This window comes from Rhineura floridana, chromosome 4 (genome assembly GCF_030035675.1).
Source record: "Rhineura floridana isolate rRhiFlo1 chromosome 4, rRhiFlo1.hap2, whole genome shotgun sequence".
NCBI classification, from domain to species: domain Eukaryota; kingdom Metazoa; phylum Chordata; class Lepidosauria; order Squamata; family Rhineuridae; genus Rhineura; species Rhineura floridana.
Genome location: NC_084483.1, coordinates 139728703 through 139742179, shown reverse-complemented (window position 1 = coordinate 139742179; position 13477 = coordinate 139728703). Strand labels below are relative to the sequence as shown.

The 13477-nt window shown below is 36.7% G+C and overlaps 1 protein-coding gene across 2 annotated transcripts in view; it reads right to left on the bottom strand.

The window, feature by feature from the left end:
• CHRM3 (cholinergic receptor muscarinic 3) overlaps window positions 1-13477 on the bottom strand; it is a 418667-nt gene that overhangs the window by 329558 nt on the left and 75632 nt on the right. For both annotated transcript variants that reach the window (XR_009762570.1, XM_061626389.1), the window contains exon 2: window positions 5077-5287. The gene's annotated coding sequence lies outside the window, so the exon portion shown is untranslated. The remainder of the gene's footprint in view (window positions 1-5076; window positions 5288-13477) is intronic.

Here is a 13477-nt window from a genome sequence, read left to right as displayed (position 1 = left end):
TCGGCAAACGTTGTGTAGAATAACATTTAGTCTCTATAGCATTCTGGTTTTCGAATTACTCTTCCTCTGGATGTCACTCTCTTTGGACTCTCAAGAGATAGGCTGTCTTTGGCAGGTGATGCTTGCTCACAGGAATTTGTCAGTACTTTGTTCTCAGTCTTTTGAGATTGTTCTGGCAATAAATTCTGCTCTTCTGGTATTTCTGCCTCTAAATTCTCACTTTGTTGTGAAATTGGTTGTGGTTTGGGACCCAACTGTAGATGTGTCCTGTTCCTCCGGTATGTTCCATTGTTGGTAGTGACAACATAAGATCTTGGAGTCTGACTTTGGCTCTGGACTGTTGCTGATTCAGACCATCCTTTCTGGTCATGCAGTTTCAATCTTACTTGTGAACCAGGTTGTAATTTTGGAAGTGTCTTCACTCCATAATGTTTGTCATTGTAATATTTGTAGTTTCTTTTAGCCTTGTCTGTGACATTGACATTTCCCAAATCGGGATACAAATTTGCTTCTAAGGTTGGAATTGGTGTTCTTAATTGTCTTCCCATTATCAGTTGTGCAGGACTGCACTTTGTTATGTTGATAGATGTTGTCCTGTAGCTTAGTAGTGCTAGGAAGGGATCTTCCTGTCATAAGATTCACTTTGCTGTTTGTACTGCTGTCTCTGTTTCCCCATTGGCTTGTGGGTAATGGGCAGTGGCTGTAACGTGACAAAAGTCTTATTTCTTTGCAAACAAAGTAAACTCTTTACCTGCAAATTGCGGACCATTATCTGTTAGTTGTTCATTTGGGCATCCCCATCTGGCAAAGATATTCTTCAGACAACTGATAACAGTAGCGCTTGTTGAATCTGGCATGTATGCAATCTCTGTGTATCTGGAGAAAGTCTATTGAGACTAAGTACTTTTGTCCTTGTAACTCACAGATGTTTTCTCCCACTCTCTTCCATCATCTATCTGGCAATGGAGTTGAAATAAGTGGTTCCTTCCATTGTGAAGGTTTATTTGTCTGACAAAACTCACAGTTTGCTATTATTGCCTTGAGGTCTTGCCCTATTTGTGGCCACCAAACAGTCATTCTTGCATGTTCTCTGCGGAGTTTTCCCAACCTTCACAGAGTTTTCCCAATACTTCCTGTCGCACTGTAGCAGGAATGACAATTCTATCACCAAATAGGACTGTTTCTTCCAACTCTGTAAGGCTTCCCTTTTCTGCGAAGAAAGGTTTAAGGTTAGTTGTCACTTCAGACATGTACAATGGCCATCCAGTTCTGACAAATTTCAGCACCATTTAAAGGTCTGGGTCAGTGCTGGTAGCTGCTTGAATGCGTTGAAGGAGTGTGGTAGATATTGGTTTAGAAGTTTGCAGAAGATTTACATAGACTTTGATTTCCTCAACTAACTGGGTTGTTTTAGGGTCTGGAGTTTCCAGTGGATTTCTTGACAGTGTGTCTGCTACAACAAGAGTGTTGCCTTGTCTGTATTCTGCCTGAGGATTGTGCCTCATCATGTGTAAAAGGAGTTGCTGACATCGTATTGGTACTCAATCCAGGTCTTTGCAGTTTATCAGTGGTACCAAGGGTTTATGGTCTGTACAGACTGTAAATGATTCTAGCCCATAGAGATTATCTGATAATTTTTCACAAGCCCAAGCAGCAGCTAGACATTCATTTTCTATCTGAGTATATTGGGTCTCAGCTTCTGTTAGCATTCTTGAGCAATAGGCCACTGGTTTCAACTCTCCATCATGATTTTGGAGTAATACTCCTTCCAGGCCGTAACTGCTGGCATCAGCACTCACTACAGTCTGCTGGTTAACTTCATAGTAAATGAGTACTGGAGCCTCTGTTAAGAGTTTTTTCACTATTGAGAAAGCCTTTTCTTGGCTTGCACCCCAGCACCATGTGCTGTCTGCTTTCAAAAGTGTATTTAATGGGTGTAGTTTCTCTGCCAAATTTGGCAAGAATCATCCTAAATAATGTACCATGCCCAAAAATCTTTTCAGTGCTGTGATGGAGTCTGGAGGTTTGATTGCAAAAATGGCTTCTACCTTCTTAGGATCTGGACTCACACCATGCTCATTTGTGCAGCGTCCAAGATATGTAAGGTCTTTCTGGAGTAAGATGCATTTGCTGTTGTTGAGTCTTAGTCCTGCTGCCTTTACTGTTGCTAAGACTTTGGCCAATCTTTCATCATGTTCTGCCATTTTTGTTGGGTATCAGTGGAACCAATATTGTTCTGGCAGTGTGAATAGAATAAGTTACAGCCCCTTCTTTGACCCTTATCTGTACTGGTGGTGTCTTCAAAGTTCCAACTGTGTTGGGAATTTCTGTGGAAAGCTCATCTAAACATTGCACCAACCCCATCATAGTTGCAATATCTTGGCTTAGGAGGTTATTAGTCTTTGCACAGATCACATAGACCTTAAAGTCATAGTCACTGTCTCTATAGCAAACTCTTGCTATGAAGTATCCCATGCAATTTAGATTCTGTCCTCCATGACCAGTTAAAACTGCTATTGTTTGCTGGAGACTAGGTGGGTTAGAAAAAGACTTGTAAACAGACTCAGAAATTATGCTGACATCGGCACCAGTGTCTATTTTAAACTTTATCAAGGGCCCACTGATCTGTAGTAATACTTCCCAAGGATCTATGGAATTTTCCACTCATGTGACTGGACCCAGAAAAAATTGTTCTTGACTTTTCTGCTGCTCCACAGTTTCACTTACCATTCTAGTGCAGCACACAGCGGCAAAATGACCTATCTTCTTACATTTGTGGCATTCTGCAGCCTTTGCAGGACGAACTGCTCTTTGTGTATGTCCTTTCCCACATCTTGTGCATATAGCGGCTTTTATTTGAGCATTAGGTGTTTAACTGTATATTTGTTTCTGGTATTTTGGAGTTTGGGGTTTCCATTTCTGCAGGGGTTTCTTGGCTATTTCTTGCAGCCCTTTTAAAGCACCCTAGTCTTGGATCTGGCCTTTTATAAGCTCTCTTAGCATCTCCACAGCACTCTCCAAAGTGAGACTGGATTCCATCTGCAGCTTCTGGGACATGTCTTTATCCAAATTCCCACTACCAATCGGTCTCTGAGCATTTCACTCTGAGCACATTCATCAGCTTTCTCATGCAGCCATCTTATGTAGGCCTTTGCAGATTTCCCTGCTTTCCGATGTCTCTGGTGAAAGCATGCCCTCTCATGAATGAGATTTTTCTTTGGCACAAAATAGTCATCAAATTTCCCCAAGACTAGGAGATAGTAATTCTGGTTCTCTGCAGCAGCAGACTCACATGATTTAAATATCTGCTCTGCTTGCTGGCCCTTGGCATAACTCAAGGAGCATACCTGAATTTCTTCTTTCTCTTCATTCAGTTTTGTAGCAATGTGGTATCTGGAAAACCTCTGCTTCCAATCTGGCCATGCTGCAGGCCTGGTGAAATCAAAGGCCTCTGGTGGGGAAAATTTTGCAATTGCTTTCCTTTGTGTGTGTTTTTTCCCCAGTTGTCCCATGAGCTCTGCTGCTCTGGACACACTATGAGGAATTCTTAACTTCTGACACAATGTTATATTGATCAGGATTAGACAGAGGATGAAATAGAGCTTCTTTATTTAATAATTCTTAAACCGTATAACATCTGAGCTTGTTCTGTGCTAGGCCTCACCCAGCACACACAACACTAACTCCAGTAACTAAATCAGTTTAGCTCCCCCAGGGTGTGTAATACCCTCTAGAGAAAGTTAACTCTTTCTTTGCTATGCATCTAACCTAAAGACATATTTTACTGCAAATCCCAGCTGCCCCAGCCAACATGGCCAATGGTCAGGGATGATGGGAACTGTAGTACAGCAACATATGGGGACCCAAAAGCTGGGAAAGGCTGGTCTAGAGAAAACAATTCTTCATTTTGTGAGTAAGCATATCTATCTCAATAGCCTTCAGCAACACAGATAATGAACCAATAGCTAAACATGTTTTCTAGGGGTCATCAACCTGGCGTGCACGGATGTAATGTTGTCCTCAAAGGCTTTCACTGGTGCCCTCAGGAAGGGGCCCCAGACTCTAAGCTTTCATGTAAACAAAACCTAAACCACTGGCCCTCCTATAAAAAATGTTATGAAGCAAAATGTGCAGGCACTCTCCTAAGCAACTTCTGTGAAATGATGTCTGCTCCCAATTCTCAGTGTTTTTAGTCAATAAGTGAAGTCAGAGCTATGACTGATTACTGAGTAGGTCGGACAGCAGGCAATATGAATCCCTGGAGTCCTAAAGAGCTTCTGTTTCCCCCTTCCCTTCACTGCACTTTTCCCATTTGTCTTATTTTCTAGTAGTCTTTGGAATATCTGTAGTTTGCCCTTCCATTTTTCCTAGCAACCAGGATGCATCTTTGCTGTGATGGGTTTGCCTGAGATGAGGTACTCCCTAGAACAGGGACTGCTAACCTTTTTGGACCAGTTGATACATTTTGAATTCTGAGAGACTGCTGTGGGTGGATGTTAAATAATCCTCTCCCCCAATGGCAATGGCAAAAGTTCTTACTCCTGGTTATATTCTCTTGGGCAACATACTACTCCAGCTAAGTATTAAACTTGCATGGAAAAACGTGCATGTGAAAAAGACACCTGACTATGTAATCCTGCATAAATGAGCAAAACCACTATGATTTTTTTTAAAAAAGGTAGGAACTCACTGAATCAAAATTGACCCAGATAACTATTATCAATAAACATTTTGACTATCTGATGAGACAATTATCTATCTGACGGCATGAACAGATTTAATATGGAAACTATGAGGACTGAATTTAAATAATTTGTAAGTTATATTTGTACAGTATGTTATGGCTTTATTTTCTTGGGAAAAAGGTCAGTGAAATCTGTCTTAAATCCTTTTATACTTGTCATTTAGGGTAAATTGAGCATACGTGCTTAAAAGAGAACTGTGTCAACAAAAATGTGTGTTTCATATCCTCAGAACAGAAAAGAGAGCATCATCTGGAGTCCACTGGCAACATTCCCAGAATCTGTACATTAAAATGGAGAACCCCATGCCCCTGAGTTAAGTAAAGCAACTTACCATCATAGATGAAAAGGCCAAATAAATGTGGAATTAACATTTTTTTGCTGAAGAATCCATACAAATGGCAGAATTTCACCAAGAAAATCAAGGAAGCATAACTTTTGCAGGAGACCTTCCAATGTGCAAAACAATGTTCAGAATTAACAGAATAAGCAAAGTAGCAGAAGAGGTTGTTTTCTTTGAAACATCATTTTCACTGTCGGTAGGCCTACAAAAAAGAAACAGAAATTCAGGCTATGAATTTCAGATCCGCAACAATGCAATAAATGTCAGTATTGGGCAATTGCTACTGTCCACAGTAGTAATTGAAATTATTAGGGGAAATTGGTAAAACAAAACGTTATCTAATTTGATTCTAATCAAAGTTCTCCTGCCCCATCTGATCTTATATTTGGAAGTAATCTTCTGCTGTAACATTCCTTGTTAAACAGTCAGTTAAGACATCTTTACTTGGGGGCAGGGGTAACTATAATTTGATCCATCAGAGTGGCAATTCTCTGAAATGTTTATACAGGCACTTAATTGCAAAGTGAGAAGCCTTCTCAGCAAAGGATTGGGGCAAAGTTCTCCAGAGGATGCTAAAGATTTCCTTGGTGTAATATCCAGCAGCCATATCCCATATTCTTTTCTCTTCATATTACTTTTCACCCAACATGCATAAGGCCAGACATTTTCTCCTCAATACCAGACTCTTCTAGCAAACCAAATATCATTTTCTGAATGAGTGAAACTATTTTAGAATGTGTAAATCTGAGTAATGATCAGAGCTGGAAGATTACTTTAAAAAAGTAATAAATTACAGTTATAATTACATGGCCCCCTTTAGGATGCACACCTTAACGTGGTGAGGGGCCTAGTTTGAGAGTGTTGAAGAAGCTGAGAGCAATGCCGTCAGGAGTCTAGACAAAGAGGCTAGACTCCTAGCAGAGGCACCCAAGGCGGAATGGTCAAAGCTGAGACACCAGACTAAGATGCATCCAAACTCAGAGGAAGGCAATGGTAAACCACCTCTGAATACCTCTTACCACGAAAACCCTATGAACAGAGTATCCAAAATGCAACATGAGATACTGCTGGAAGATGAGACCCCCAAGTCAGAAGGCACTCACCGAGCTACTGGGGAATAACAAAGGACAAGTACGAGTAGCGCTGTGACTAATGACACAGCTGGGTCAAAGCTGAAAGGAAGCCCAGAGACTGATGCACACAGATGTGAAAGGAGAGTCCGGAGTTGTACGACGCACACAATAGGAACATGGAATGTGAGAAGCATGAACCAGGGAAAGTTAGAAATTGTCGAGGAAGAAACGGAACGTATCAAGATTACAATACTTGGTGTGAGTGAATTAAAATGGACAGGAATGGGACATTTTCAATCAGGCAACTACAAAATATTTTATGCAGGAAATGAGAAATCAAGAAGAAACGGGGTTGCTTTAATAATGAGAAGTGATGTAGCAAAAGCAATTAGGAGCTACAACGCAAGGTCTGAGAGAGTGATATCAATAAGATTAAATGGGAAACCTATTAACATAACCATCAACGAAGTCTACGCTCCAACGTCAAACACAGAAGAAGAAGAATTGGAGAGATTTTTTGCAGACGTACAGGAGGAAATTGATCACACACCAAAACAAGATATGATGATAATCATGGGGGACTGGAATGCAAAAGTAGGGAACAAAGAAGAACTAGGCATTGTGGGGAAATGGGGCTTAGGAGATAGAAATGAAGCAGGAGAAAGACTTATTGAATTCTGTGAAGCCAATAATTTGTTTCTTGCCAACACATGTTTTGAGCAACCAAAAAGATGACAAATATAGATTTGTTTAATCTATATGCAGAACATATCATACGGAAAGCGGGACTGGACCAAGATGAAGGCGGTGTGAAAATTGGAGGGAGAAACATCAATAATTTAAGATATGCAACCATACTACTAGCAGAAACCAGTAATGATTTGAAATGAATGCTGATGAAAGTTAAAGAGGAAAGCACAAAAGCAGGACTACAGCTGAACGTCAAAAAGACGACAGTAATGACAACAGAAGATTTATGTAACTTTAAAGTTGACAATGACACGGAACTTGTCAAGGATTATCAATACCTTGGCACAGTCATTAACCCAAATGGAGACAATAGTCAAGAAATCAGAAGAAGGCTACTGGGGAGGGCAGCTATGAGAGAACTAGAAAAGGTCCTCAAATGCAAGGATGTATCACTGAACACCAAAGTCAGGATCATTCAGACCATGGTATTCCTTTTTTAAAAAAAAATTTTATTCAAATTTTTCAAAAGACAAACAAAACAAAGTCAAAAAACATAACAATACAAAAAAAATAAAATAAAATAGTTGACTTCCAATTTGTCGCAGATCAGCTATAAGTATATAATATACATCAAACCTGTCCCTTAATGTATACATACAGGATCACTTTTCTCCATAGGCTGTCTTAGTTAATCGTCAAATCCCAATATCATCATTTTATTTTGATCTTTCAACAAAAAGTCTAAGAGAGGCTTCCATTCCTTAAGAAATGTATCTGTCGATTTTTCTCTAAGTAGACATGTCAATTTATCCATTTCTACTAAGTCCATTAATTTCAATAGCCATTCTTCCGTTGTTGGTGTTGATTCCATTTTCCACTTTTGTGCATGTAATAATCTTGCTGCCGTAATCATATATAATATTATTCTTCCATATTTCTTTTCTATTTGTTTATCCATAAAACCCAATAAAAAAAATTCTGGTTTTGACTGAATATTTATCTTTAGAATTTTTTGCATCTTCCTACCTATCTGTGCCCAAAATGATTTTGCCTTTTTACACAGCCACCACATATGATAAAATGATCCTTCTTGTTGTTTACATTTCCAACAAACATTAGAAACATTACTATACATTTTTGACAACTTTTCTGGAGTCATGTACCAACGGTACATCATTTTATAGAAATTTTCTTTAAGATTATAGCATAGTGTAAATCTCAAGCCTTTTTTCCACATATTTTCCCATTGATCCATTTGTATGTTATAACCAAAAATTTTTGCCCACTTTACCATACACTCTTTTACTTGTTCTTCCTCCATATCCATTTTCAGTAAGAGTTTATACATTTTCGCAATTATATTTTCATCATTTGTACACAATCCTTTTTCAAAATCAGATTTACTTATTTCAAACCCATACATTTTCTTGTCCATTTTATATCTTTCAAACAATTGTAAATAGGCAAACCATTGAAAACTATATCCTTCCTTTGTCAGTTGTTCTCTCTCTTTCATTATATATTCTCCATGTACATTTTCTAATAGTTCTTGATAAGTTAACCATTTCTCTTTTCCAGCCATTTCTCTTCTGTAAAACGCTTCTTGACTTGAGACACATAATGGTATTTTCGAATAAAACCTTGGTTTATATCTATTCCATATTTTCAACAGAGGACGTCTTATAAAATGATTGTTAAAGTCTACATTTACTTTTACTTTGTCATACCATAGATATCCATGCCATCCCCACTTCAAATTATGGCCCTCCAAATCCAATAGTCTTTTATTCCTCAATAAGATCCATTCCTTTATCCAGACTAGACAGCAGGCAGCAAAATAAAGTCTCAGATTTGGTAATCCCAGTCCTCCTCTTTCTTTGGCATCTTGTAGTAGTTTAAATTTAACTCTTGGTTTTTTTCCTTGCCATACAAATTTAGAGATATCTTTTTGCCATTGTTTAAAAGGTAAATCAGAGGATATTACAGGTATTGTTTGAAACAAAAACATCATTCTCGGTAATACATTCATTTTTATCACAGATATTCTACCCATTAATGACAATTGTAGTTTATCCCATCTTAGCAAATCTTTCTTAATCTCTGTCCATAATTTTTCATAATTATTATGAAACAACTTTGAATTTTTATTTGTCATAATGATACCTAAATATTTCAACTTTTTCTCTATTGTAAAATCTGTCTTGTCCATTAACTCTTTCTGTTCCCTTAAAGTTAAATTTTTCACCAACATCTTTGTTTTTTGATTGTTGATCTTAAATCCTGCTAACGGTCCAAATTCTTTTAATTTGTCCATCAATACATTAATTCCTTCCAAAGGGTTTTCTAGTACAATTATCAAATCATCAGCAAATGCTCTCAATTTATATTCTTCTTTTTTTATCTTTAATCCCGAAATCCTTTTATCTTGCCTTATATCTCTAAGCAGCACTTCTAAGACCAGAATAAATAAAAGGGGAGATAATGGACATCCCTGTCTTGTACCTTTTTGTATTTCACATGAATCCGTTAAATCTCCGTTAACAATTATCTGAGCCTTCTGAGATGTATAAATCGATCTAATCCATTTTATAAAATTGTCTCCAAAATCCATTTGCTCCAAAACCTGAAACATAAATTTCCAATTCAAATTATCAAATGCTTTTTCAGCATCTAAAAAAATCAAAGCTGCTTGTTTATCATTTCGTTGTTCTAAATATTCCAACACATTCAAGACATTCCTGACGTTGTCACGTAATTGTCTTTTAGGTAAAAACCCTGATTGATCTTCCTGGATAAATTGTTGCAATATTATTTTCAATCTTTCTGCCAAGATCATTGTAAAAATTTTATAGTCATTATTCAATAGAGATATTGGCCGATAATTTTTTGTTTTAGTTAAATCTTGCTCCTCTTTAGGTATTAATGTTATATTAGCATTTTTCCAACTATCCGGTATCTTTCCCTCTTGCAGAATAAAATTCATTGTAGACTGTAAAGGTAGCAAGAGTTCTTCCTCTAAACATTTATAATACATTGCAGATAACCCATCTGGTCCTGGCACCTTTCCTAATTTAATTTTGTTTATAGCTTCAGATATCTCTCTTGACGTAATAGGGCCATTAATAGCTTGTCTCTGAAAGTCTGTAATTTTAGGCAAATTCTGTTTAGATATATACTCTTCTATTTTTTCAGATGGAATTTCCTGACACTTGTACAATGTTGAATAATATTGATGAAAAATCTTTTTGATTTTTACATTATCTGTCAGCGTCTCATCTCCTTCTTGTATCTTTAAAATAATATTTTTTGACGTTCTTTTCTTAATTTATATGCTAACCATTTCCCTGGTTTATTTGCAAATTCAAAAGTCCTTTGTTTAGCAAAATTTAGTTTCCTTTCAATTTCTCTAACTGTCAGCATTGATACTTGCTTCTGTAACATTTTAATTTGATTTACAATAGAAACTTTAGTTGGATTCTTTTTCAATTCTTCCTCTTTTTGTTTTATTTCTTCCAAAATTAATTGCATTTTCTGTTGTTTCTTTTTTTTTAATTCAGAGTTACATTTAATAAAATATCCCCTCATAAATGCCTTACTTGTATCCCAAACGATATTTTCATTTGTTCCTTTATGTAAATTATGTTCAAAAAACTCTTTTAATTTCTTCTTACATTCTTGTACTACTTTGTCATTCTGTAATAAAGATTCATTTAGTCTCCATCTAAATCCAAGATTTTTTTTTTTTAAAGTTAATATCACAGGATTGTGGTCCGAAAAAGTTTTTGGTAATATATCCATTTTAAAAATATCCTTCGCTAGAATTTTAGACATCCAAATCATATCAATCCTCGAGAATGTTTTGTGTCTTTCTGAAAAATAAGTAAATTCCTTTGCGTTATCATTTATATATCTCCAGGTATCCACCAATTCTAAATGTTCCATCAGTTCAAAGCAAATCTTCGGTAATTTACCCTGTGTCTCTTTAATATTTTTTTCAGAAAGTCTATCAATTTTTGGTGAGATTACCCCATTCCAATCACCCATGACGCACCAATGATCATATGAAAACTCTGACAATTTTTCCATAAGTCCTGTGTAAAACCTTGTTTTATCTTCATTGGGGGCATAAATACCCACTATCAAAATGTTTGTACCCTGTAAAGTAATTTCAACCCCCACAAATCTACCACTATCATCCAGTAATACCAATTTAGGAAGCAATTGTGGGTTAATGTAAAGAACAACTCCATTTTGTTTTTTGGTCCAGCCGAAATAAATTCTTCACCCAAATTTTTACAAATCAAATATTTGGAATCTTTCTTCTTAATATGAGTTTCTTGTAAACAAATTATATCCAATTTTAATTTTTTCAAATAATGAAACACTTTCTTTCTCTTCTGCGCCGTGTTGGCTCCATTTATATTTCAAGTTAGATATTTGTAATCCATCTTTAAGCGTGTATTTTAAAATGTGCCTGATGCTCCTTTTAATCCATCATCTTCCTTCCCCTCCTCTGCATGTTCTTGTTGACTTTGTTTCCCAGGAATTATATCCATATCTTTGAGTTTATCTTCTTCCATGTCTTTTGAAGCTTTTCTCAAGAAGTCCCTTGCTTTTTGAACAGTATTCAATCTATATTTCTGTTGTCTGAATGTAAAGATCACTCCTTCTGGAACATCCCATCTAAATTGAATTTTGCATTGCTTAAGTTTTTCTGTAAAGAAAGCATATTCTTTTCTCTTACATAAAAGTCTAATAGGAATTTCTTTCATCACCAGTATTTCCTTACCATCAATTTTAAAGGTATTTTTAAAGTGTTGCTGTAATACCATATCTCTGGTCGTCTTCTTTATAAAGTGAACAAGCACATCTCTTGGAATTTTTTTCATTGTTGCATATCTGGAATTAATTCTATAAACTTTGTCTATTTCAAATTTCATCCGATCTTCATTCAAATCCAGAAATTTTACTAAAGCATTAACAATTTTATCTCTGATGTCTTCACCTGTTTCCTCAGGGATTGCACGGAATCTCAAACAATGTTCTTTATTTCTCATTTCAGTCACAGCCATATAGTCCAAGTTTTTTTCTAATTCCAGATTTAATATATCTGTTCTATTCTCCAAGATTTGTACCTTTTCTTTAGTATTTTTTGCATCCTCCTTTATTTGCCCAATTGTCCCTTTAATCTCATTCACTTGTGTTTTAATATAGTCTTTTATATCTATCAATTCAGTTTTCATTTCCTGTTTTATATCATTAATCCCTTCCATTATTTTTTGAAACATATCTGGGGGTATAGCCCCTTCCTGTGGGTCAATTGAACCTCTTCGCTCCTGGGCCTTAGTTGCTTTTTTAGTTGTCATTTTCGAAAGAAGCCTTTAATTTCTGATATTAACCACTGTTCCAAAACCTAGAGGCAGTCTATTTCTTTCTTTTTTCCTCCACCAACAAAAGAGTTAATATTCCAGGCCTGTTATTATAGTCCGGCCAGCACAGCACAGTTCTTATCTACGTCCAGGAATGCAAAACAATTCTGGTTCACAACACCAAGCGATTAGTAACAATTACGAACAGCAGATTCGTCCAAAAAGAAATAGTCCAAGGAGAAAAATAGTCCAAAATATATTTCCATCAAATAATAATTACCTCTCATCCGTTTTTAAACTTTAAAACTCCAAATTCAGGCCAGCTTTTTGTCGTAAAAAAAATATATAAGTTGTTTACATTTTCTTTCTTCCTTAATTATATTTAAAAGAGAAAAAGTATGACTCACCCAGATTTCTCAGTTGCTGATTCGTAAACAAATCCCTTTTATTGTAGTAATTTAAGCCAAATGATAAGATTTAGACAGAAGTAGGCTCGCTGGTTAAGGATGTTTTTTTAAGAAGAAAAAAAAACGCTTCGCTTTTTTCCAGTACAGCTTGCTGGAAGTCCTGACTCCATCTTCAGCCGATCGGCATGCCTTCTTATCTCAGGGATTTCCTGATCAATTCCAGCAGCCGACAGCTCAACGAAGTCCTGTGGAAAATCTGATCGGTTCTCCTATACCTTGGAGAACATTTAAGCCAGTCAAAGTTTCCTCTTGGCTGGCTTTTAAACTGAAAAAAGCTTCCTCTGAGGCAGAGATCTCTCAGAGACAGTCACCAGCTGAGCACTCACTTCCGGGTAGTCTCCAGACCATGGTATTCCTGATCTCTATGTATGGATGTGAAAATTGGACAGGGAAAAAAACGGATAAGAGAAAAATCAACTCATTTGAAATGTGGTGTTGGAGGAGAGCTTTGTGCATACCATGGACTGCGAAAAAGACAAATAATTGGGTGTTTGAACAAATTAAACCAGAAGCTAAAATGATGAAACTTTGTGTCATACTTTGGACACATAATGAGAAGACATGATGCACTAGAAAAGACCATAATGCTGGGAAAAACAGAAGGGAGTAGAAAAAGAGGAAGGCCAAACAAGAGATGGACTGATTCCATAAAGGAAGCCACAGACCTAAACTTACAAGATCTAAACAGGGTGGTTCATGACAGATGCTCTTGGAGGTCACTGATTCATAGGATCGCCATAAGTCATAATCGACTTGAAGGCACATAACAACAACAAATTACATGGCCCAAAAA